This window comes from Anser anser (genome assembly GCF_964211835.1).
Source record: "Anser anser genome assembly, chromosome: 18".
Taxonomy (NCBI): Eukaryota; Metazoa; Chordata; class Aves; order Anseriformes; family Anatidae; genus Anser; species Anser anser.
The window spans coordinates 16,041,174-16,067,810 of record NC_139739.1 but is presented as its reverse complement, the minus strand read 5'-3'; the positions used below and the strand labels follow the sequence as shown (position 1 = coordinate 16,067,810).

Here is a 26,637-nt window from a genome sequence, read left to right as displayed (position 1 = left end):
CATGTTATCAGCGCTCTTCTCATCCTAATCCAAAACATAGCACCCTACCAGCTACTATGAGGGAAAATTAACTCTGTCCTAACTGGAACCAGGACAGCCATTGTACTTGGACAGGAGCTTGTTGGGCTCCAGATGTTGTGCTCCAGAAGCATTGCAGCTTCTTTCAAGCCACAGGTTTGAATATTTGAGGATTAGAGACCCACAGGCAATTCCTAGACTGGCAGTATCGGCACTGCTGTGACCCCTGGAGACCACTGCCGCTGGGCAGCAGAGGGGCTGCAGCTCCAGGCAGCAGGGCACTGCATCACTGCACTGGTTCTCTGCAGCCTGCTAAGACATTTCTGTACTCCAGTAGCTTGTTCTGCAGTTTGTGAGTATGCCTTGCTGGTTGTGAGTAATTTATGTATTTATTATGCCCCCTGGCAGTGCTGTTTTACTAAAGTTGTCCCTTTTTTTATGTCGCTCTTTTATCCCTCTGGGAACAGGTTTTATATATCTTTAAAGAAAACAGAGTTATTTCATATTTTTTAAATGGGATTTTAAGTGGAGTAATGCAGATGAAGGGGAGCTCACAAACACAATAATGCTTTGTATCTTAAATAAAAAATACCTTTCTCAGGAAGGCATGCAGTGGTGATTTTTCTCTTGGGCTTTCTGCAGAAAGTGCTGGCTGTTAAAGGACTTTTCTACACGTCTCTAACCAATTCAGAGCACATTTTTCCTACATAGTTCTGCTCTGTATTAAAGAGGAAGGCTTTTATCAAGTGCCTTCTGTGTATCCAGATGGTTTCTCTAGGTGCTAAACAGGGCTTAAGAAGATGCCGGAGTCATTTGAGATACAAAGGGAGGGAGCGGGGAGCAGGGATGCTCCCAGTCACTGACCCTGGTTAATTTAGGGAGTAAATGAGATCCACTTTATGCCTGGGGAAGGTCCTGCTGCCCCTGGCTCACCCAGCCTGTCACTATTCCTTCTCACCAATCTTAACTGCCTCTGGACAAACAGTTTTAAGGCTTTCCTCGGTGATGCCAGGAGCTGACACGGAGCATTGCAGGAATTTTGTGGTTGCTGCTATTTATAATGCAGTGAAGTGCAGGCTCCTTTGCAGATCTCCAAACTCAGGGCCATTTTGCGCAGGGCAAAGGGAAGCAGTTTCTGCAAGACGACAGGACAAGCTGAGGGTCCCTCGGCCAGCCCCTTGCCAGCCTTGAGCAGGGCGTGGGAAGGAGGGAAGCGATGCTTGCAGGGAAGAGGTGAGCACTGGCCGTCCTGGCTCCGTGCCTGCCTGGCAGGGATGGAGGAGGGATGGATCCCTGATCCCCGTGGCTAAAACAGGCACTTCCAGGTGGGCTATGGACACTGCTGTGGTCCCATGTTTCTGGGAGGTCTCACCCAGCTATGGGGCTTCGAACATCCACTGCCTGGCCTCAGACATGCCTGGCGCTCAACATCACCAGGGCACAGAGGTGAGGATTTGCCCCCAGAACGAGGTGTACACCTTTTGTGCCACTGCTCCCTTTCTGTCATGAGCTCCTGGTTTAGGCTCCAGCCTCATCTCTGCTCCTCTGTTTAAATCTAAAGTGTTGTTTTTAACTACAATCCACTTTTTCCATTTAATTTCTGTTCTAAGCTGCCTGGAGCAGGTGAGGATCCCTCACCATTCCCGACCTACGGGAATATCTCTGAGCCGTCATTAAAGGACAGAAGATGCAGTTTGAAAACAGCCTCTGGCAGAGCCGCTGAGTGTCTCCTGCTGCTGGCCTGGCCCTGCATCTGCCTCTCCCTGTTTCATGCACAGGTAAGGGCTTGGGGGGGGTTTCCTTGAGCCTGATGTGGGGACAGAGTGGGGATGGTGAAGCCTCAGGCACCAGCTGGCAGCAGGGCCTGTAATCACATTTTTCTGGGGGAATGGCATTATCCTCACTGTGCCGAACACAGCACTGAGATGTATGGGGCCAGCACAAAATGAAGATGGAAAACCAACGTCGGATGTCACAGACTGTACCCAGGGGCTGTGGCTGCAATCATGGCACCACAACCTTGTTTGCAGTACATGTGATGTGGGAAATTGACAGTGCAATGCCATGAACCCATCCTCTTGATCAAACTGCTGCCCTCAATATTGGCACTTGTCAGCACAGGGATTGTAGCCATCATCAGTGCTGGTAAAATCTGGGGACTGGATCTAAAGGAAGGAGATGCTCAGTCACAGCACAAAACCCAGAGGATGACAGGCAGACTCCCAGAGAAATACTGACTCAGCGTCGAGTTGCAGCATTAGGTAAGCACCAGGCTTTGCCTCCTGGAGAGCAGGTCCAAGTTCAGCAGCCTGTGAACTTCAACAGTCCTCTCTCAGAAACCTACCCATAATTTATCACTCTGGCAAGCAGGACTAAATCAGAGCTACACCAACACTTAGCTATCAACAGCACCTTCAATCAGAGAGCCCACAGCTCTATGTAGCACGCAATTAACCTTCTAGCTACAAAAGTAAATTACAACACAGGGTGAAGAACGACTCAGAAGCTTGCCTTAAAAAATGAGGTCTGGATTCCAACTTCTTGCTGATGTTCAGTCTGACTACACCCTCATTTTGTGCAGCCACATAGGGAATGGCAGCCTGGAGACGGACAGGGACAGAAGGCAGAGCTGTGCAGCACAGCATGGAGGGCATCAGAGAGGGAGGATGGCTGGGACTGCCTGGGCATGCCTCTGCCTCCCCCTCTCGCTGGTTAGCAGAGGAATCACCCTCCTCTTCCACTTCATGGCACTGCAGCAGTGCTGTGTTCATTGTGGACTCATTCCACTTCTTCCCTCCTCCTTCACCCGTGGTTAAGCACATCTGAGTCTGGCACTGCCTTATTCTGACTTCATGGTGCTGACAGCTTTGGAGTTGAAATGAGCGGTGTAGCATAGCAGCAAATCAGACCTAGTGACTCATCCATTTTCATGCATTCATCTCACACTCATATACCACTATTTCTCTATGTTATTTCTTGCTTTCTGTTTTGGTGCTTTGAGAGAAAATTCCTGCTTTTTCAGCCATGCTGCAAAAGCCACTCCATTAACTTGAAGTAGTTGGACTGTTCCATGGCCTCTGGCCCATGAGCCAAGTAACAGCAAGCATGCACAAGCAAGGATGAGCAGTAGGAGAGAAGATGCCCAGGAGTTCCCAGACATGTGAGACAGGAACTGTGCACCCCTGCAGTGCTCGTATACTCATTTGTGGCTATGTCCAGCACTATGATTCCCAGGTACAGAGGTACAGAGCTGTTCTTACAGACCAAGGGCTTATCTTTATCTGCAATGAACTTACATTGAACCCAGAAAACCATCTAAAAAAAAAAAAAAAGCTGAATTATTTCTTTACACAGATATGCAAGCATTGGGGTTTTCAAATAGAAACAATAGAATGACTTACTAAAAATCAAGAACATGTGAGCTAAAACGCTGGTGTTTGGGCAGAGACTTGGGGCATATTGCAAAGCTGGTGTTAGAGCCCCTGACCTACCAGCATGATAGATGCCAAAAAGGAACATTTCTGAGCAAAAAGTAGAAAAGGAAAAAAATCTGAAGTGAAACACCCGGAAGGGTGGTGCAGGAAACAAATACCATTTGCAGACTTCTGAATGGTTCCCAGGCCTTTGGGAGCAGCCTGCAGTCTCCTAGAAATATGAACCCACTGGATTTTACTGTGTTCAAATGTAACCTGTGTCAGAGGCAGGTCCTCCCGTGGTGCAAAGGGAGTCACAAGACAACAGGGAATAGGGCTGGAAGGAACTGCCTGGTAGCATTCAGCTCATAATAATAATAATTCAGCCGAGATAATTCCACCCCCATCAGCCCTAACCTTTGCATTGAAACATCCAGTGAAAGAGATCTCATCACTTCCCAAAGCAAAATCCCTTGCCCTCTTTCATTATGGGAAGTTTTCCCTAATATTTATCCTAAATATATCCACTAGCTGCAATTCCACCCTTTTCTTTCTTTTCCTAAACATAAATGACAACATATTTTTTCATCTCTGCAGCTACCTTTTGGACAACTACAGCTGGCATCATGTCTCCCCTCAGTCACCTCTTCCAGTGATGACAGTTCTGCCAAATGTTCTTCTAGACTGATGACTGCCTTGCTTCTGCCCTCCAAACTCATCCATCTTCTTCTTGAACAAAACAGACACATCAAGACCCAGGTTTCTGGCAAAGCCTAACAGGTGCTGAGCAAAGCAGTCACTTGTGCAGGCAAGCACACTCGTACCACACTGCAGATGGGTGTCCCTCTCTTCCCACCACACTGTGATGCCATGGGCTCCTCTTTGCTAGGCTCCCTGGGATAGTTTCCTGCAGTGCTGGGTGCTCCCCACCCTGTCTCTGGGCAGTTGATTTTTCCTCTGCCTTGAAATCACGACACATGACATCCATCACTGCTCATCTAAGGGTAAGGCCTGTTTTGCTACCATAGGAGGATATTAAATTGATTTTATGTGACTTGTTCTTGACAAATCAAACCTGGCTGTAATTCCCTGGCTCGTTATCTCCCAGGTGCTCACAAGTGGTTTGTCTGTTAATATCTTCTCCTTCTTTTCCAGGTATTTCAGGCAGCTGGCTGGTCGATAGATCCCCATTTCATCATTCCTTTTTTAAAGATGGGCTTTGCGTTTATTTTTCCAGACCTCCAAAATTGTATCCATTCTCCACACACTCTCAAAGATAAAAGCCAACTGCTCTGAGATTGATTCAGCCTCCTTTGAGCACCATATAGCAAATGCTGGCAGGCCCAGGTGATTTGAAACCCTCTAATGTACCTAAGTGCTCTCTCACCCATTCTTCCTCTATTGCGGAGTAAATTCTTGACCCTTTGTCACTAGAGCTGTTTGTGTTAACCATATCATTGTCACCAACTCTTTTAGTGAGGACTGAAACAACAGCAGACAAATGTCTTTTGTCTGTGGCATCATCACTCAAGTCTTCCTCAGCCCCTTGCAGTAGCAGTGGGACAGGGAGGAGTCTTTGTCTTTATCCCAGTACTTATTTCATTATAGGAAGTTTCATTGTTAGTCTTTACATCCCTCACTAGACGTATGTCCTGTTGTGCTGATGGTGCTTTGACTCCTCCCCTACCTGTTCACCCCTTTTGTATCTGCCCTTAATAATCCACCTGAGGTCACCTTTATCGTTACTCTATCGGCCTTACACCTCCAAGCTGGGAATTTGACAGTACCCAGGCCATCATCTTTCTGTCTCCTGCAGGATGCACCTTGAGCAAAAACCCTTTGACCCCTGGTCCTGAGCTCCCTGCTGCGGAGACAGCAGGTTTCCTCAGTACTGCTTTGGCCACAGGTCAGCCAAATCATATTTAGTTCTAGTTTTGTGCCCATCCAGCAAATACGCATCAACAGGGGCCAGGACCTTGGTCTATATAAAGCCTTATCTGCACTTGAAGGGTGTGCTGCTATGAACTGCAATTTAAATGGGCACAACTAAAATGATGCCAAGCCAAGATGGATGCACTTATTTTAATAACAAGAAACAGTAACAGGCCCAGGCTAAACACACACGAGTTATTTTTACTCTTAAACCAAAAGGATCCTCAGGGCTTGGCTTGAACCTAAAAGCACGATTCAGCTAACGCAACCCTTCCAGGTGTGGGCGGTGCAGGATACGTGCACTGTGGGATCCGTGGGGCAGATGAGGGCCCCCATCCCCTTATGGGCCTGCCAGGGATTTGTTGCTGCTTCATCCCCGCAGAGACCTCGGGATCGTCTGCACAAGGTTGCTGTGCTCTGTGTCGCTTCCATTAATCACCACCTCAGTCAATTATTTATCAGCATGTAAGCTGTCCTCTACCCCAGGCTGGACTGGAGCAGCTTGCGCTTGCAGAGGGGCTGTGTGTGGGGGGCTCTCCGTGGAGCTCAGCCCCCCCGATCTGATGGAGGAGATGAGGGGTACTTGTCACACCAGTGCCACTGTAAGGAATAGTCCAGCAATTCGTGCCACTAAGGGGTGTGAAGGGTTAACATTGAGGCCTGGGTTTAGGCGAGAAGAGAACAAAGGGATTTCTTCAGAGAAAAACTGCTGACTTTGCACGGACGTGCAGTAACTTCTGACAGCCGGCCAACAGACCACTAGATAAGGAGGAAGAATATGAGCCTCCCTGTCCGAGCGGCCCCCGAGAAACTAACAGAGACTGATAAGCAGGCGCACCTGGGAGGACTTCGGATTCGGGAAACCAATTATAATAACCCTGCCTCTTCTAGAAGTAGTAATGAATATGTATTAGCCTAGGAGCATAAAAACCAGCCGCCTTACGTAACAGGTGTGCGTCCTGGTGGAGCAGAGACTCCCGGCGCACCCAGCGCTGTTTGCTTGCCTCTACTCATTTAATAAATTGTAAACTTTGATTGTAATCCTATTTGGGACTCAGTCATTTATAACAATTGCGGGCTCGTCCGGGATGGTCTTGGTTCCTGAATTCTGACTTGATCTAGGAGGGGCACCCCCACCATTTGGTGGCTCCTGTTCGAGTCAGGTCGGGGCTAATGCCATCTTGAACCTGAATAAGGGCAAGCAAAGATTTAGATTTTTTTATGAGCTCCCTTTGCCGGCTGCAGCACTATATTTTGCCCGTAATTCTGCGCGCGAAGATCCGAACGAAGACGACGGAGTCGTAAGTATTTAAGGCGTATACTGTTCGGTTGGGTGGGATTCGGTTGCCTGTGTGTGTGAGAGTGTGACTGAGACGGAACGTAGTTCCGAAGCGATTGTGGAGGTCTTCTAACCGCGGTTCCAATCTCCCGCGAGGGACTTGGCTGGTGAAGGACCGAAGCGATTCCTATAGGATTCGTGGGTGGGTGATAGGTCCTAAACCCCCTGCAAGACACTCTCACTAAGGCAACCAAGGGCTGTAGGAATTGCCACAGTAAAGTTCCTAGATGGGTCAGACAAAATTGAAGACCCGGGACCAGAGAAAAGGGAGCAAATTACCAGACATACCACCAGAAAGTCCATTAGGGATAATGATTAGAAATTGGAACGATAGGGGCCCCAGAAAAGGGAAAAAGTAAATTAAAAATTGTTCAGTATTGTATGACAGAATGGCCAAAGGAGCCTTTAAGACCACATGTCTTTTGGCCCGTTTTCGGATCCTTTGAAGACTGGGTTTGCCAGGCCTTAAATATACATGTTAATTCAAAGGAACCTTTTAGCCAGGAGGAAAGCAATTATGCAGGATTATGGATCAGGATCTCACGTCCTTTTCCAGCCTCAATATCTACACTAAAAGCAGACGAGAAGTTTGACGAAGAAGAGAACAAAAAAATAAAAAATTAAAAAAAAAAGGAAAAAGAAAAAGATGATGAATGGAAGTCATTGGATAACCTACCACCTCTATATCCTAACAATCCACCCCCGGTGGTGCATCTTGTAATCCTGTTTTGTTCTTAAGTGTTTTGACTGTGTCAAGGAGGAAGGTGGGAGCATTATCTAAGTAACAGTTTAGAAGTTTGGGTATATTCGCGGTGGTGTTCGGTCAGTTTCCCAAGTATCGGGGGAGGGGGGCTGACTGATTATCAAAGTGGTAGAACGGAGAGTCACTTCTTTGGTGGTTTGGGCCTGAGCCCTGGGAATTTGGTAAGAAGGGGGAGAGCGAATTTATTTAGGCCTCAATACCTTTTTAAACCCCCATCTTGACGGATACACAGGAGTGATTCCTTGTTTTGTGTAGGCTTACTAACAAAGTGCATGAGAAAAATTAGCATTTGGCTTGAAATTCGGTCTTATTGAAATGTAAATTTTGTGGAAAAGGTGTTATTGTTTGTCTAGAAGACAGAAGGCTGAGTGCTTCAGGTGTTTTTCCGAAGTCCTGCGGATTTATGATTGGAATGGGGCTCATTAATAATCTGAAATAGTAAAGTTTGTATGTGGAAAGAAGAGTTTAATCCCAGAGAATTGGGACATTTGGGAAGAAGATTAGGAAAAGATAGTAAAAACCTGCAATAAAAAGGTTTGCGTGGAAATTGAAACAAGGGACAGTAACTAATATAAATAAATAAAAGGGAATGGGAAATCAAGGAAAAGGGGAAATCCAAAAAAAAAAGACGTCCTAAAAAAAAAAAAAAGCCTCCTTGGGTGCATATTGGCACATTGGAAGGATATTGTTAGAAATGGGGGCACAGAAAGCGAGAGGACTTTCACTAAGTATTGCAATCAATGGTGGCCACTATATAAACTAAATGGCCACTTTATGGATCAATCGACTATAACAGTGTCTTGCAATTAATGTTTTTGAGGAGAGAAGGAAAATAGGATGAAATGTTGTATACTGATATGATGTTTCAGCATCTTGGAGGGAAAAGGTTTGGAATTAAGTTGGCCCCTGACTGAGCCTTTGGTGTTGGCATTAGAAAAGTACGGGCTGGAGAAAGATAAAGGAAGTGTTAAAAGGATTGTTGAAGGTGTTAAAGGTTGTGTGGCATGTAGTATTTAACAGAGCTGTTTGAAGTTGAATGAGCAGGGAAAGAGGATGTAGGAATGTTAATAGTTCCGTCTCAACCCGAGGCTGAGATCTCTAAATCGCGGGTGTGAGCCCTCTGGGGCAGGGGGACCGTGATGGGTCCGAGAGAGTTGTCGTGGAAACAGAAAAGCAGCTAACTCTTGAAACAACCTGAGTTCCTGTGTGAGCTCAGGTTGCCAATGGGACCGCTCAGGGAACTTTCAACGATTGCATTCCCCTGACCGACCCCCTCACTGAGACCCTAATCACCCCGGAAATTATGTAAATACTAAAATCTGGTTAAATTGGCTATTGGGAATTGAGAATCTGTTCCAACAAGGTCCAAAAGAAACCCCTATGGAATTTATGGAATTTTTGAATTTCTGGACCAACTTTGAAATGCAATGAAAAAAAAAAAAAAAATGGACCTGGCTTAAAAAAAAAAAAAAAAAGAGAGAGAGAGAGGCAACTGGCTAGCCTCTTTCCAGGGCAATCAGCCCCTGATATCAGAAAGAATTTGTCTTAGGCTGCAGGACAAACTTACAACAGTCAGGAATGATGGGGACCTGGGGCATCTACCCTAGCAGGTCCACTAGTTGAAATAAAGCTAGGAAACGAAGACAGAGGCTTGAATTTTTTGTTGGTTATGGGAGCTTCTTTCTCTGTGTTAATTAGTCTGTAAATGTAATAGGAGCAACATATTCAGTGTTAAATAGTTTAAAAGGACGATTAGGAACTAAGACAACTACAATAATTGGAGCCACAGGGAAAGAGGAGGAATGGTCATTCTTACAACCCCTTGATTTGCGTTTTGGGGGTAAGGAACTAACCCATGAATTTTTGTATGTACCAGAATGCCCAATGCCACTCTTGGGACGGGATCTATTAGCCAAATTAGATGCAACAATAACCTTTGAGGATGGAGAATTAATAATGAAGGTACCTGAGTCCAAAGTAGGCCAAATCCTAATGATCAAAGATAAACCCTTTGTTAATATTCCAAGAGAAGTAGAAAATGCAGTTATAGCAACAGTATGGGAAACAGATGTACCAGGGAAGTCGAAACTGGCACAACTGGTAAAGGTGGAATTAAAGGAAGGAGCCAAACCTGTTTGAATCAAACAATATCCACTTAAGATAGAAGCTAGGCACGGGAATGGTGAAAATTATTGACAAATTTCTCAAATATCAGATTCTGGAAGAATGTAAATCGGAATACAATACTCCAATTTTTCCAGTAAAGAAGCCGAATGGCGAGTATAGATTTGTACAAGATCTTAGAGCAATAAATGAAATAACAAAGGACATTCACCCGGTAGTAGCTAATCCTTACACATTGTTAACATCTGTGAAAGGGAAATATAAATGGTTTACCGTGATAGATTTAAAGGATGCCTTCTTTTGCATACCTCTTGATAAAGATAGTAGAAAATTATTTGCCTTCAAATGGGAAAACGTATTGAAGTTTTTGGACCACATATGGTAACAACCGTTTTGGAACAAAGGGGGGGGGGCACTGGTTATCACCCAGCTGGATGATGAAATATCAGGCAATCCTAACTGAACAAGATGACATAACCTTGAAAACGACTAACCTGTTATATCCAGCAGTATTTCTAGGAACCGTTCCAGAAGAAGGACCGTTGGAACACAATTGTGTGGAAATAATCGAACATACGCCAGCCACAAAGATTTGAAGGATGTACCCCTTGAAAGGTATTCAGTGGGAATACCACACTCCGTGGCACCCACAAAGCTCAGGGAAAGTAGAAAGGATGAATCAAACAATAAAACAACAATTGGCTAAGTTAATGATCGAGACACAGCTGCCCTGGACGAAATGCTTACCATTGGCACTTTTAAACATAAGAACTAAACCACACAGTGAGACTGGATTATCATCATATGAAATGTTATATGGTATGCCTTATTCTCAAGGGATGCCCCTAGGGAACAATGTAGTTGAGGATCATAGTATCCAGAAATACATAATTACCATTGGAAGGAGATTACAGGAGATAAGAGAAATTGGGATGATGACTCAGACACCACCTTTAGGATTTGCTATTCATAAAATACAACCAGGAGACAAGGTCTTAATAAAAACCTGGAGAGAAGAATCATTGAACCCCCGATGGGAGGGACTGTACCTTGTTTTACTTACTACTGAAACAGCTGTGAGAACAGCAGAAAGGGGTTGGACCCACGCATCCAGAATAAAAGGACCAATAACTACCGAAGCCTGGAGGGTTGAGTCCACTCCTGGGGAACTGAAACTGAGACTAAAGAGGAACTGATATCCCAGCAATGAGGTTCTGCATGAATTAAGGGCACTGGATAAAGAGGACAAGGCTGAAGGGAGGAAAGGGAGAAGGCAAGACCGGGGTAGGACCCTCCACTGCGGCGTGTATGGTCTACCGAGGGAGGCAACCCTTATGGGTATTGACCGCCGAGTGAGAGTGCCTCGACCGGACTTCTCCCACACCAAGATCAGTTTGTCCTGAGAAAAATAACATGAGAACCTTTTAAACCCATAATAAAATTGTGATTAGTTTTTCCAGGAGCTGGATCACCCTGAAGGGCTGAATGGTAACACAAGCTCTGAAAGCGGGCCCAACCCCATGATTGAAGGCGCTTCCCACACTCTCAAGATTGGACGGCGAAAAAGGCTTATAATATGACAGGTCGCCAAAGAGAACTGAATTGTGACTGTAAGTGGAAACCCAACGTGGGAGCTTGGAAGCATGCATATACGAGTACAAACGGGGCAGACATTGTAACAGGACCACTCGGTAACAAGGACACTCTGTATTATCACGCCCCAAAGGGTAAAGATAGATGGGATGGTCATTTTCCAAACGGGACGTGGGCCCTAAAGGGACATTATTGGGTGTGTGGCAAACATGCTTACAAGAGGCTACCCGGAAACTGGTCGGGAATATGCTATGTGGGGTACATAAGACCCTTGTTCTTTTTATTGTCACAAACACAAGGAAATCATTTAGGAATAAGATTATATGATGACCTGAACAGAGTAAAACGATCTATTGATACTTCCTTATCTGGGGATAGTGCCCTAAAATGGGGAAAGGATGAATGGCCTCCTGAAAGAATCATACAGCATTATGGGCCAGCTACCTGGAACCCGAATGAGTTGGTATCAGGAGCCCGAGAACCTATTTATAATTTGAACCGAATAATTAGGTCGCAAGCTATCCTCGAAGTTGTAACCAATCAAACAGCGACAACCTTGGATCTTCTGCCTGATCAATCCACTCAGATGAGGAATGCTATCTTTCAACGTAGAATGGTCTTAGACTATTTACTAGCAGAAGAAGGGGGAGTGTGTGGAAAACTGAACGATTCTAATTGTTGTTTACAAATTGATGATAATGGAAAAGTGGTTAAGCAGATAACAAAAGAAATTAAAAAGCTAGCCCACGTCCCAGTACAAACTTGGAAGGGTATGGATTGGGATTTCTTTTCATGGTTGCCCGGTGGACCATGGGTTAAAAGAATGCTATTTTTATTTTCATGTGGTGTAATGACATTATTGTTTATACCTTGTATGATACCTTGCTTTACGTTGTTGATACGGCGGATAATAAATAGCACCCAATTTGTGATGACTTTGGGAGAGAAAAGGTGATGTGTCGATAATGATGCTTAAGAAATGGACACCCCGAGAACTGACTGATGAAATCCAACTGCTACTAACAAAAGTTGAAGAAGAGACACGAATTGATGATATTAAAAAAAAAAAAGGGAGGAATTGTAAGGAATAGTCCAGCAATTCGTGCCACTAAGGGGTGTGAAGGGTTAACATTGAGGCCTGGGTTTAGGCGAGAAGAGAACAAAGGGATTTCTTCAGAGAAAAACTGCTGACTTTGCACGGACGTGCAGTAACTTCTGACAGCCGGCCAACAGACCACTAGATAAGGAGGAAGAATATGAGCCTCCCTGTCCGAGCGGCCCCCGAGAAACTAACAGAGACTGATAAGCAGGCGCACCTGGGAGGACTTCGGATTCGGGAAACCAATTATAATAACCCTGCCTCTTCTAGAAGTAGTAATGAATATGTATTAGCCTAGGAGCATAAAAACCAGCCGCCTTACGTAACAGGTGTGCGTCCTGGTGGAGCAGAGACTCCCGGCGCACCCAGCGCTGTTTGCTTGCCTCTATTCATTTAATAAATTGTAAACTTTGATTGTAATCCTATTTGGGACTCAGTCATTTATAACACCACTGCAGTCCAGAGTCACACTTGCTGTCTCCGCAGCACTCCCAGGAAAGAGGACAAAAAGTGGCACTTGTTATGGCTTTAAAAGTCATCAACTCCTTCTGTTCCCGGCAGGGTAGGAAATGGAATAATAGGAACCAGGAGCAATCAATCCCAGACTGTTAAATAATGGCACTTTGATAGGACCGTTACATCAATTAATTCTAAAATGATCATTCAGTTTTAGGACCATGTGTTGAGCTGCCGTTTGAGCCTGTATTTCTGCTATCTCATCCATCACCCTACGAGACAAACATGCCCCGAAGGATGACAAACATGCCCCGAAGGATGTCAGCAGCCTGGCTGTGATGGGAGGTGTCAGCATGCAGACAGACCCTTCAGTGCTTTGCAGGCTGAGCGCCTGGAGGCACCCAGGGGTGGTGGGCAGACAGGCCTTGGCACGGGCTAATCATGGTAATGAAGGAACACATATTGTACATTCCTTTGTTATTCATAGCTGAGATCCCCTCGTGTCCCATCCCTTCTTAACGACTTCATGATGATGATATGGTCATTAAAGTTGGTTACTTGCTCAGGGCTCCTGCACATGAATTACGAGAGTAAAACATTAAATGGAGAGGTTCAGAGCTCTTGCAGAGCCATCAGCTCTTCATGACTGCTAATCAATCCAGGGTGTGATTAACTACAGGCAGTGACACTTGTGACCCTTTCAGAGCTGTACTGGGAGCCCAGCTGTGGGTAGAGTTAGTGCATCACCAGACTAGGAGCAGATCATGCTCTGGGCAAGTCCCACCTGCTTTGTGGTCCTTGGGCATTAACTCACATGGTCTTCACAGCCATGCTGTGTAGTTTGCAGCAAGAGCTGCTGGGCTTAGTGCCTGAGCTGCATCCCTAAGGTGTCTCACCAAGGGCTGTGGCTGCTGCGAGAAGGCTTAGCTCTGGACCACTGATAAATCTTGTTACATCCATAATAAATCCTTTTTCTGGCATTACAATTTGTATCCAAACTGTGAAGTGCCTTGCTGGTCGTCAGGATCCATCTAAATTTGTTCGTGTGGAGCGGGACGCAGGTGCCTGATCTCTTCATGCCCCGTGTTCCCCTTTGCAGGGGCTGCGGAGGGATGTTGACATGAATACATTGTGGAAGACCATCTGTGCTCTGCTCCTGTGGGGCTGAAAGGCACAATGACCCCAGTGGGGCTGGCTGCAGCCCCCTGCATGGGGCATTCCCTGGGTCTTCCCTGAGCCCGTGCTGCATCACACACCTCCGTGCAGCACGGGGGCCAAGAGGATGCTGCGCTGCAGGCGTGTTGTAGAACTCGCTCGCAAACTCTGTGTCCCTCAAGGATCCTGCCTCCTCATCTCAGTTATAGATCCTGTTGTTTCCTCATCTGTAGTATTTACGTCTGACCTTTGCCACTCAGACATGTGTGCATGAGCTGTGGAGGAATAACTGATGAAAGATTCCAGAGTCCTTCTGGGCCGGAGGGGTGTACAGTGCTGCAGAGAAGTCTACCAAAGTACTATTGATTTCTCAAGGATCCCCTTGGGTCAGCTATGGCCTCATCAGTTTCAGAGAGAACTAATGGGCTCTTTCTTCTTCTCCAGGGTTATGAACTTGTCTTGCTGACAGTCTTCTACTTTGCTGGGATGGATTCCTGGTATCTTTGCTGGGATTTAAATCAGGCACACCCCATTTGTCTGCTACCCCATTCCCTTCCCTGCTCAGTATTAAGAGCACAGTACCGTACAGAGGGTAGTTTCTCCCCTTTTTTTCTAATCCCCACTCTTCTCCTGTGGCTGCCAGATCCATAACCAAGCACACGGAGCACCTCTGCTCCATGCTGGCACTGCGGCAACATGCCCAGGGAGCAAGAGCTACCGTGTGAGTGCAGGTTTACTGCTTCTGCAAAATAAAACAGCAATGATCCACAATGCCTTTTGTTCAGCACTCGACACCATAATGTACTGTATGAACCCTGGAAAAAGTGTTTGGCAAAAACACAGCAGTATGAAAACAGCACAATTCCTCAATGGATGCTCCCAGTGACCTGTGTGGTGACAGTCATTAAATAAAGGCAGTTCTCCAGCACTGCTGTTGGACTGCTCAGGCTGTGCACAGCTGCGGAGCAGCTCAGGATGTAGTGCCTGTGGCTCCCCCAAAGAACCTGCACCACGGCTGTGCACAGAGCTAATACGGACCAGAAAATGGCGAAACACAGTTTGGGGCTCCAGCTGGACCCAAATGCTTCCATAATGTGCATCTCTGCAGCTCTTTCCCAGAAGAGAGGAAAAGGAGAGCAGGTTGGAGACTTCCCACTGATCCAGCACTGAATTAGCTTCCGACCTGTTTGGCTTGTTAACTTCTCTGGACCTTACAAGGTGAATCCATGAGGGACCACAAGACCCACAGCATCTTTGCAGAAACTCGTGTTCCAGGAGCTTGTTAAACAGGGCTCCTCACAGATGGAGTGAGTGGAGTCAGCTGGGCCAGGACTTGATTTTGCCTTTGATTTGGAGTTAACAAGCTCTGATTTTACCACCTTGCAAATACTATGAATCTTATGAAAAGAGGTTTCTAGGAAACCTGGGTGATGAGTGAATCTTGTTGGGGCAGCTGTGAGCCTTGCATTGTAACTCTGTCTTTGGACTCAGAGGCTGGTCCCTGTTTTCATGTTCCCTGTGATACATTAAGGGTTTTAGGCTGGGCACTGCCCACAGTGGCACCCCAAAATGCTGGAAACATATCCAGCAACAGGAGATGGAGATTACAGAAAACCCCTCTAATCTGGTGTTTTCTTCTTCAGGGATCCCAAGAGCGGGTGAAATAAGTGTGAGGAAACCAAGCCCAGGAGCGCCAGCCAGGATGGCTCCCATCCCTGCAGAGACCACCAAGGCAGGTCCTGTGTCCTTCCTTCGTGGTAGAAGATGCTTTTGGAGAGTGCTGGCCAGGTGGAAACAAGGGCTTTAATTTCAAGGACCATCCATCCAGAACAAGCTGCAGAGGTGTAGTTTGGACCACAGGTGAGCTTGTGTGATGTTTGCCCACTCTCTCAATCCTTGTGAGGTCTCATGTTTTTATCACGGAGTACAGAAAATGAATTCAAATAATGTAATACATATATTTAATGAAAACTAGGTCTATAGTTTTTAAACTTAATGAAAAAAAAAAATGGCTGTAATACTGAAATCCCTGCAGCCCTCCCTTATATCCATTTCCACAACCCCTGATGGCAGGGACAAGCATTGGCAAGGAGCAGCTGGAAGCCCCCAGGACAGGGCTGCCCTTGTTTCACCCACGCGGAGAGGGCAGCCCAGCTCTGCTTGCAGGGAGGGTCTCTCCTGGCCTTCAGCTCACTCCCCCCTGCCCCTTCCACCACCTGGGCTCACAGCTTGAGTGCCAGCACAGGAAGGGTCTCCAGTCCCACCAGTCCCATCACACCTTGCCAAGGCTCCAGTTCTAAAGCAGAATACTTGTCCTGCCTTGCAGAAACACCTCTAAGTGATTTCTACTTCTGCCTACAAGATGTGGAGGCATGGGATGGTTGATGGCTCTCTCCATGCCAGGAGCTGGGCGTCCCCTCAATGTGCTCCCCAAACCTGGCAGGCCTCCAAGGGCAAAATTGTTAGTCTCAAGAATAATAGGTGTGTGGTCTCCTGTAGGCAGGAAACAATTTTTAGAAAAGAGAAAGCTCAACACGCTTCGTGCAGCCCTTCTGGAAGGGTGTAGTGTATCCCTGAAACTAATCTTTAGCATCTATTTGGTTGTGCACCAGTTAAGTCCAGAGGAATACAGCCATATCAGCTTTGCAGTATAAAAGTAATTTATGAATTTATCCACTTCTTAACTTTCCATGTGCTGTCAGATTTTTATTTTATATACAAATAAAAATATATTGGTGAGGAATGAAGTGTAATAGCTCCAGAATGGATGAAAACAATTTCACCAGCAGAGAATGAAGTGCAGGGGCTCAGCTGCATGTGGGAATCCTTGGTCTCCTGTTAGTCAGCAGGGGAATGAATCCTTCACTCTAACTAAATAAATAAAGAGACCCAACTGCCTTGGAAAGAATAACATGTTGTATGTCAAAATATATTTGAATGGGCCCATGCCAGCATCAAGCTATAAAACACAGTGGATGGAAGCTTAACCGCTCCTGTGTTCGGGAGCTCTTGCATTTCTCTCTTCTGCAGAGATGTTCCTTAAATAGGTAAGGAGCGAAAATGAACTTCAAAAAGCTGTGTGTGTGGCTCTGTGCCTTGAAAGAGAGGAGAGAGAGATCAAAAAAAGTTGATAGAGCCTGTGAAGGCAATACTACATGTAGACAAGGTGCTGAAGCACAGGCAGTACTGGTGGGTGGAAGAGGGCAGGATGATAAATCCCATCAGCTGTGCTCAAGCTGCAGGCCAGCAGCAGGCCTGCAGCATCCATAAACATACATGAGCAGGTTCCGGGGTCACTGGTATTGAGGAGAGGGGGGCTGTTTGCTCTGTGTGGGTCAGTGTGGGATGTTAAAGCCCACCTTGGGGCCAGGAGGAACGGCCGCAGTGTCCCAAAGCTCTGATTGCACCCTGCTGCAATAGTGTCAGTTAATTCTTGTGTTATAGAATAGCCTAGGCATGAAAGAACAAGACCCTGCTCAGGCCAGTGGGTTGATGTCAGGCCAGGATGGAGAGCTGGGAAGGAGTTTGTAGAGTACTCACAAGTTGACAAGTTGTGCTTCCTACTGGTAAAAGGAGTAATGTCACCCTGGGACCCCCGCACTGGCAGCAAACAAGGTTAGACAATCATGACAATCATACTGGGGCAGGAGAGGGCATTTGCCTAAATCATAAAGTGGACCAAGCTGGGCAGAAGATGAGTAGAAGGGAGAGTACAGATTGCATCCCAAATGGTCATTAAAGGGGTTCAAAGCTCCTACAACTGATCAGGCAGGAGGCCCGGCCGACAGAGATCCTGGCTGCTAAATGAAAGGGGGATGGAAATTGGATAATCTGCACCAGCTGCTTGTATTTTTACAAGCTCATTCACTTCAGAAGAAATCCTCACAGGCTGGACGGTGGCCAGCTCCTGCTACTGAAGGGAGCATCTGGAGGCAGTCCCAGCAGGATGCAGACGGAGGACCTTCCCTGTTTTCTTATCACTGTTGTGAAACAAACTGTCGCTAAAAGGGAAGCAAGGCAGGCGACTTCTGATGCTTAGGAAAACAAAATGCCTGAGACGTGAGCAGTGATTCCTGCAGTAAATTATCACCTCTGAAAGGCTTTCTCATGCTGTCTGCAGGTCTGCCTCCTGCACAGCATGCTGCAGTCGAGAAGGACCTTGTATCTGTTTACAAAGTTTGCAAAATAAATTAAAAGACAAAACAAAAAACACCTGGACTGCTGTTTTGGGTGGAGAGAGAGCTGCATTTTTTCTTTCTGCAATTTAATCTGTTTCTGATGGATGCATCACTTGGTTTTAGGTTTTAATAACAAACAAATCTAAGTGTTCACTACTGCTTACTGCCCATTTAAAGATATTCAAACTGCCCTGCCTGTTAGAAACTCTTTCCCAAGGAAGAGAGCCCTACGGAAGGCCATGGATTTCGTCTTTTCCAGGCCTCCACAATCCATTCCTTCTCCATGTGCTCTTGGAGATGGGGATCATCAGGTCTGAGACTGCTCAAATCAGCCTGAAACACTCTGGGCTGAATTTTGTTGGATTCAGACAATCTAAGAGTAGGAAAACATACATAACTCTTCGCTGCTTGCTTCTTTCTCCATTTCAGCCCCATTCCCACGGCTTTGCCACTCTTGTTAGCTGCTGGAGCAGTCTGGCTTTCTGCAAAGACAGAGGAAAGGCATTAAGAGCTTTGCTTTGTGTCCTCTCCTGGGAGCTTTCCCTGCCCGCTGTGCACCAGGCCAGGTTTTTCCTTGGACTGCCTCTCACAGTTTACATGTGTGTACAGAGCAGCATCTCCTGCTCTTGGTGTCCCCTGCTGATTGTTTCTCCTTTCCTGCCCTGCCTTTTCTTTTCACACCTGCAAATGTTTCTGTTATTGTTTCACTCCCCCCGCCCCCCCCCCCCCCCCAAGTTGACCCAGTTTCCACTTTCTCTGAGCAACTTCTCTGCATTGGGAAGGTGTGCTTCAACACACCTAATACAATTCACTTGTGGTATTACCAAGCCTCTTAAGTGCTTTTTCCCTAAGGTTATTTTCTTTTTTTCGTGAAAACTTACTTATCAGGCATACTTTAAGGCCACTGTCTTATGTTATGTTCCCTCCTCCCTCTTTTCCTTGCAGTGTTTATCATTTCATGGCCATTTCTGAGCTCTCTTTAATAAATTCCCTTGTTTGCAGCTGCTTGATATAGAGTGCAACACCTGGCACCCAGAATTGTCTTCAATTCCTGAGGACAGAGAGTGGAGCTTTTAAATGAGAACAGAGGACAGCAAATTACCAACAGCAACATATGAACTGCAAATAATGAATAATGAAAAGCAAATATTTGGTGAGGCACGCGTGCACGTGCGTGCGCACACACACACCACAATTCATGAATGAATAAAAGCAAACAGCCACTCCCGAAATACCTCAGCAAACAAAACCGGTTGACATAAATATTTGCAAATAGCACATCAGAGGCTGAGCCAGAGGGGTTTGCAAACATGGCCTGAAAACACGCAGACAGCCCTGCATGTAGATTTATACCTGGCACTTCTTTCTTCTTCTCACCAGTTACATCCCTCCCCTCCTCTCCAGGAAAGCCATTGCCAGTCTTTGTTCTTCTTTGCTTGACTACCCAAGGAAGAAATTCCCAGTCCATAATGCCAAACTTCATGAAAAACAGGAGGCAGAGGGATGAGATTATCAAGAGCATCAGTGGGAAAGCACAAGGCTGATCAGGCAAGACCTCACGAGGCTGAGGTGGGTGTACTGGAATGGACATTTTTCCAGTAAAAAGTGCAAATTGGATTTGTCGTAATTGAACTTTGATTGCCAAAATGCCCATGCTTTGTCAGCAGCACTGACGGACTGGCTTCCCATCAGCTGGTACTTTCTGGCCATCCAGGCCTCAGCCTTGCATGTCACTGCCTTGCAGGGCTGCCTTAACTAAAAGAACCCGAGGTACCCTGACTGTTGAATGCGTAAAGATCAATTCTTAGGGGTTTCTTTCGGCATTTGACTTTCAGCCTAGTAGAGTCACTGGGAAAGTGTTGTTTGAAGTGACATTTCTGGGCTAGTGCCCACACGGATTACCAAAGCTGGCAGAGACTCTCTGACCCTCTCCACCCTGCCTGCATTTTAGGTCCCCTAATTACAAGGTCTATGCACAGCTCTCATGTGCCAATTGGGCTCGTTTCAGAACATCCCTTCTCGTCAACATCAGTCCCACTGGAATACCAGTTCACAAAGATGGGAAGAGCCATGGGGAGATGTTGGTTGTCCAAAGCTGTGCCCCGCTCCACGGCCAAAAGTGGCATTGTAAGCCTGGGGACGCATTTCTGCAGGCAGGCTGCCTGCTTCTGCAGCAGCATCCTGCCTTCTGCTTTAGGTCCAGATTCCGGATGCACTGTGATTCAGGATGCACCGCTGTTTGGGCAGAGCATCAGCTTTTTCTCTCACATTTTGCAGATGATAATTAATAAGGCTGTTGCTATTGTGATTTGTTTTGAAAATGAGAAAGTTCAGATAAACAGAGGTGTGGTGTCTCAATTTTCTTGATACTTTTTTTGAATGTGTGTTTCCACTGACTAAACTGTGCAGAGAGTTGAAGCTGTGTGAGGAGCACAAGGGACATACAAAGCAGAGAATGAGCACAGATCACAGCAGAGGATGTTATTTGTGATTTCTTCCATCTTGCAGTGACCCTGTGATCAGCTTGTCAATGCTCTTCACTAAAAAAATCTGCTAGCTTTCTGTGGGTGGCAGTCAAGTAACAATTTTTGTTTCTCTCCTCCTTCCTTACCAAAAGAAACTATTTTTTGGGAACATGCCTGAGTTTCAGACATCTAAAATTGTCTCAAAATTCCACATTTCACAATGTGAATTGTGTCTCACTTTTATCTCACTTTCTAGGGCCTTCATTTTAATACTATTATTTTATAGAGCAGTAATAGAGTGGCAGAACGTGTATGGCTGTCAATGTCATACAGAATAACTGAATAAAATCTGTTAAGTTCTATATGTTTTTATCCATTTTTATTTTATTTTCAAAACCATTGAGAACCGTCTGCTTTTTCCCAGAGGAAGGTGTCTCCTGGTCACTGGGACAAGTCAGGCTGAAAGGCACAAAGTAGTCTTTGGTGTCATAATTCAGGCTCAGCTCCTCTCCCTCCAGCATCTAATAACATCTCTTTCATCCTTCCCCACAAGCCCTTTCATTTTGCTCATTAACTTAGCAGCTTTGGGCTGTCCCATTCTCATTTTAATGAGATCTTTCTTTACACTGATAGATAAACCTGTGTACATTAGGTTCATGAGAGCCTGGTCTGAAGCCCCTGATGAGGGCTGATTCCAAATGATGCTCTGTGCCCCAGGAAAGTAATATCACTCAATGTGATCAACACTTGGCTTGAAACAACACCAACATCTCTCTGCCCTTCATTTAAGAGTCTGTGCCAAAGCATTCAGCAGGCTATTTCCAGGTCTACTGTTAAGGGCAGACCCCCTCCTTTTAGGATTTACACTACTTCACCCTGGCCTTTGCTTTGAGCACAACAGCCCACCACACATAAACACTGGTTCTGCATAAAGTCCCAATGGCAGGCGTGGCAGCGTTTTCCATCATGATTTACTGTTTACTCACCATGTCCTCTGAAGGCTGTGACTGGCAGCTCCATCATAAGGAGAGCCATGAGGTGGCGAGTCACCAGTTTAACTCTGGAAAAACTGGACTTTTCTGAACAAATTCCTCCAGCTGGTTCCCACTGGAAACGAAAGCCATCCTGGTGCCTGTGGTGTGTATGAAGGGACTGTCCTGGGGTGCTTGTGATGCCGGTGGGGAGCAGGATCTCAGGGGATGGAGAAACCCAGCACAGGATGTGGAAAACTTGATGGCACCTCTTGGGGTACCTGGCCCCTAACCCTTGCCCAGGCTCTGTGAGGCAGCAACATGGCACTACAAACCTCAGTTACAAGCCAGGATTAAAAGGCTTTACAAAAATTCATCATGTGATACCACTTCAAGGTAAGCCTTTTTAAAAACAAACAAACAGACAAAAATCACCAGATTTATGGAATATATTGGTCTTCCTCTATGGAGACTGATAGTTATTTGTAAGAAATTAATCAAATTTGTCTGACATGATTTACGTCTTGCAAACTCAGTCTGACTCACACCTTTCAAAAAACACTTTCCTACATGTATCCTGAAGGTACCCAAAGACAACAGTTTCTTGAGTTTCTTTTCACAGGGGTTTGGCACCAGGCTGGCAACTTGCTGTTTCCAGTAAAACTGATTATACGTATCGGAATGAAACACGATCTCACTGCTACCTTTGTTATTAAAGATTTGGTATTAAACATAATGATCTTATTGATTCCTGACTTTGTATTGCATTTAGGGATGGAGTCCCCAGACTTTTGGGGCTTTGCTCTTCTGTACTGGGAAGGCCTTAGCAGTCACTACTTGCTGTGATGAATATAGATGAGAAGGCAGGATCAGTACTTCACACGTTACCTTTTCAGGAACAAGTAATTTCCAACTTTCCTGCCTTCTAACAACTCTAGCGATTTTCTCATTGTTAAGCACACCAGATTATGACACTGGTTTAATGTGTTACACTGGTGATAATAATAAGCAGCTCTGTGCATCAGTAGGTCTTAAAATATTCACTCAAAAGAGGGTAAAACACACAATTTTACAGAAAACCAAGGCATAGAATGATGACAGGCTTGTGATGATGCTTCAGAGCAGCTGCATAATGTGGAGCAAAAACACAAATTTCAGGGTCAGCTGTCACATTAATTGGTCTCTCTTTGGCAGGGTTAACATGGTCATGGTCTCATTGCACTGGCTATTGCATAAATCCATTGTCAGACATATTCCCAGCTCCACAGTGACTGTGCAGGCTGAAATAAGAGAGGGGCATGTGGTGACAGAGCATGAGGGGCAATAGCATTGCACAGCTCCCAGGACAGGTACTTGCCTTACTCAGGCTTACTAGGCTTACTTGTCTTTTAACACGGACATTTCACCCCATCCCTGCTAGCGATGCCCACCTATGCTATCACAGTCAGCATTTCTAGAGAGCCTCTGTGACTTTTTGAAGGGCAGCTTTGCAGATTGTTTTCATGCACACACACACACAAAAAAAAAAACCAATAAAACGAACAAAGTAAAAACACTGCATTTCCTTCTCATGCACACCTGCCTCATGTAGGGAAGTAAAAAGATCCTTGAAGGAAAAGGGAAAAGTTCACACTTTTCTGCAAAGAGAAGATTCAGTTGGGCAATTCCCGAAGGACGGCTGTCCCCTGGTGATAACCCTGGGGTGCTGTACTGCGGTACTCTCAGGTGCGCTGTGCTCCCCATGGCTCATTTGGATGTCTCTGATTGCTGCACGGGTGCTTTGGGTCCCATTGTGAAACACACAGTCCTCAACAAGCAATGAGACATCACTCCTGGTCCTGGTCCTGGTCCCCGCTCCCAGGCACAGCCACACGGAGCTCCGCATCTCCTCACCATTGGGGCATTTCTCTTCTGGGCAGCAGGGACAGCAGCACTGCTCTGTCACTCTGGCATTAGCTACAAATACACCCAGGGCAGTGAAATGGCCAGACACTAGTGCTGTAGATTGTTTTGGGGGCAAACACCCATGTTCCTACAGTGTTTTACATGTTAGGTAAATCAACGCTGGCCAAGGATGCATCCTGCTACACTGCTGCCAGCTGGCCATGTATATACCCTTATGCCAAGCCCTTGCTTCTAGGCAAAAGGGCTTCAGCAGCTGTAATGGAGGAGACCAAATGTTGCAGAACTGGGGTAAAATTTCTCCATGCAAGAAGACCCCATCAGGCACACGGATCATTTACTCGTCACGTTCATTAGCCTCAGCTGGGAGATGAGTGACATTTGTTCTTACCTCGGGAAGAATTTTACCAAAGAAAGGCCAGAGAAATTATGACATATTTCTGGAATGAATCAATCACTTTAATTAGACCATCCAATATACCTGGAAAAAATCCCAGAGATGTTTTCAAGCAAAAAACCCTTTGTTCATTGCGGGACCCAAATGGCTCATTTTTTTCTCCATCTGCACTCTCAGTCTATTGGAAGCCACCACCTCTCTTTTCACCTTAGCCTCACTGACACCATCACACTCACACCTATGACAACAGTGTTTGTACAAATAATTTCTCTTGTTCTGTTCCAATCTTGTCTATCTTTATACTTTCCTTTGTTCTCCCAGCTAGAGAGCAAACAGGATCTTACTTCGTATGCATCCATCTGCTCCAAATACTGTTCCTTCCCTTGTGCTCACTGACTGCATCGCAGCCATCTCCATAGTAACTTGGGAAAATGTTTTCTCTCCAAGAACTGGACAGAAGAAACCGTGAGTGCCACTGGAAGATCCAGCAGACATCAACAAAGACCAAGGCTAACAGCATGCCTTCTCCATCTCAGGAAACACCTGGGGAAACCAGTTATTTCAAACAATGGATAAGCTACCTCATTAAGTGACATAGCTGGGGCTGTCTGTAGGAAAACTGAGTTATTTTATAGTCCTTGACAGTTCTATATTATCTCAGGTTGCCCACTGATATTTCTAAACAGTAAGAGCCAACCTTGAGAAGAAATCTAGCAAGGGATGGAGGGATGGTAATGAATTTCATCCTCATAAAGTGTCTTGATGCTGAATGTACTTGCTAAGGTGAAAAAAAATAAAACAAAAAACACCAAGTACTGATTTGGAAGGTTCAGGAGAACAATCCTGAGGTTTGTAGCAGGATGTCTGAAGCCAGAACAGGAACTCACAGGAGCACTACTTCATATGGACTTGTTCCTGGAGAGAACCTAGAGGAGATGACGATAGGGAAGAGCATGAGGAATAGCCAGAAGATTGTTCTGACACTAGAAGCACTTCACAAAACAAAGAAAAACACAGCTGATTTGTCCAGGTTTACTCACTTTACATGTTGCTTGTCTGCAAAGCAGTTCCTACAGCAGTTAGAGGCACCTCCGTGAGCCTTACCTGGACCACACAGCCCTGCTTCTACCCCCATCCCCGCTGGGGATGCTGTGCCAGAGGAAGAGCTCTTGCTTGCAGGGTTGTGCAGAAGAAGTCCCTGGAGCAGAAAGGAGAGGATACCCATCTTTCAGATCTGCCCTACAGCTCAGAGTTCCCCACCTCTGCTCTGCAGCAGAAGGAAGCCCTGGCCTTCAGTGGGGAGGCACAAGAAGGGCTGTGAGAAGCAGGGGTGATGAGAGGACATGGCTGCCTCAGCTAGTAAATGCATAAGCATGGGAGAAGGACACCTTTGCAACTCTCTGAGCTTTTCTAAACCTCTTCCCCCAACCCTTGGTGACCGTTTCCTTCTCCATCTTTCAGGGAGAAACTCCCCAGAATGTTCCCATGAAGTTCTGTAGGAGCAGAGGTGGAAATAATGGTGATAACAGCACACTGATAACCCTCCAGTGTCCCTGACCCATCTGACATGGAACAGTGCTCTTTCCTAATGGCTGGCACTCATTAGTCCCTCATTGTTCAGGTTTCTTTGTCTTTCTCTGCTGCTCTGGGTGAGGCATTTCGTGATACGGCCTCCAGCTTCATTTGCGGACCTTGTAGCAGCGCCTAGCCCAGCCCAGCCCAGCCCAGGGGGGTCTAGGTGGGGAAAATCTGTTTTCATCCTGGTTAAATATCAATGCGGCCCTCTGAGTTCATCATTAGACGCTTCCTGTAGAGTCAATATAAGCTGTGGAGACTGGGTGCAATTAATTTCAATTAAGGCGATTGGCTACATTTGATCTGATGAGTCAGTGTCCAAAATCTCCTATTTTTCTCCACAGGAATAAGGGAAAAAAGGGCTTCCTGGGTGACTCTGCATTAAAGCTTCCCGTTGACTCTTTTCTCTTTGACTATGGTTTATAGCCATATAAAAAATGACTCTTTCATCTAACTAAGGGTTTAGTTAACATATCTCAATAGTTCCCTGCTGGAAGGACAGGTGCATGAATTCATTTTAAATTAGAAGTTGGAAAGAGGTGAAAATCCCATAAAAGATAAATAGGCTGGAACAGGGAAGTGCAGAAACAAAGGGAGAAAATGCAATGGCATTCAGCTTGTATAATGCAAATGGGTGTGTTTGCAGAATAAGCACCACAAGAAAACAGCTTGATCATCTTTAAATCTAAAGGTGAGACTGCGTGGCACGGTAGAGGTGGCAGATGGCGACAGACAGTGCTCAGATCAGTCCCAGCACAGCGTAAATAGCCCGGAGACAACAGAGCTCTGGGGGGCTCCTGCTGGGAAGCCCTGCTCTCGATTGCCATCGCCTTAGCAAGAGACTTGGGTAAAGTGGTGAGGATTTGCAGACCAGCATCACCCACAGCACGGAAATGGGGAGAGGTGAGAGAAAGACACAGATGCGTCTGGCTTGGTGAGCACACAGACTGATCTGGGCTGAGGGAAGGGGAATCCATCCGCAGAAGAAATGGTTTTCTTTGTGCTGATACACAGGACACGGACAGAAAAAAACACACTCTTTTACCAAGAACAAGGTAACGAGCAGAACCATTTTCCAGGGATGTATAGCTGTGGCTGGAGGTCTGTTTGTTTGCCATTTCTCTAAGAAGGAGGAGGAAAACAAACACCGGGGTGGACTTCCCAGCAGTACGGTGCCGCAGGCTGTGGGACTCATTTCGGAGAGAAGGGCAGGTTATTCCATCACCTGCAACACTGCAGCCCAAATGTCAGCAGGAT

General features: G+C 46.0%; 1 long non-coding RNA gene across 1 annotated transcript; it reads left to right on the top strand.

The window, feature by feature from the left end:
* The first annotated feature begins 884 nt into the window (after nt 1-884).
* LOC310883255 lies at nt 885-26,096 on the top strand. The gene is made up of 6 exons (XR_014573406.1): nt 885-1,251; nt 1,629-1,796; nt 2,135-2,279; nt 4,029-6,664; nt 15,536-15,752; nt 19,073-26,096. It is a non-coding gene; the product is annotated as an uncharacterized lncRNA (long non-coding RNA).
* The last annotated feature ends 541 nt before the right edge of the window (nt 26,097-26,637 follow it).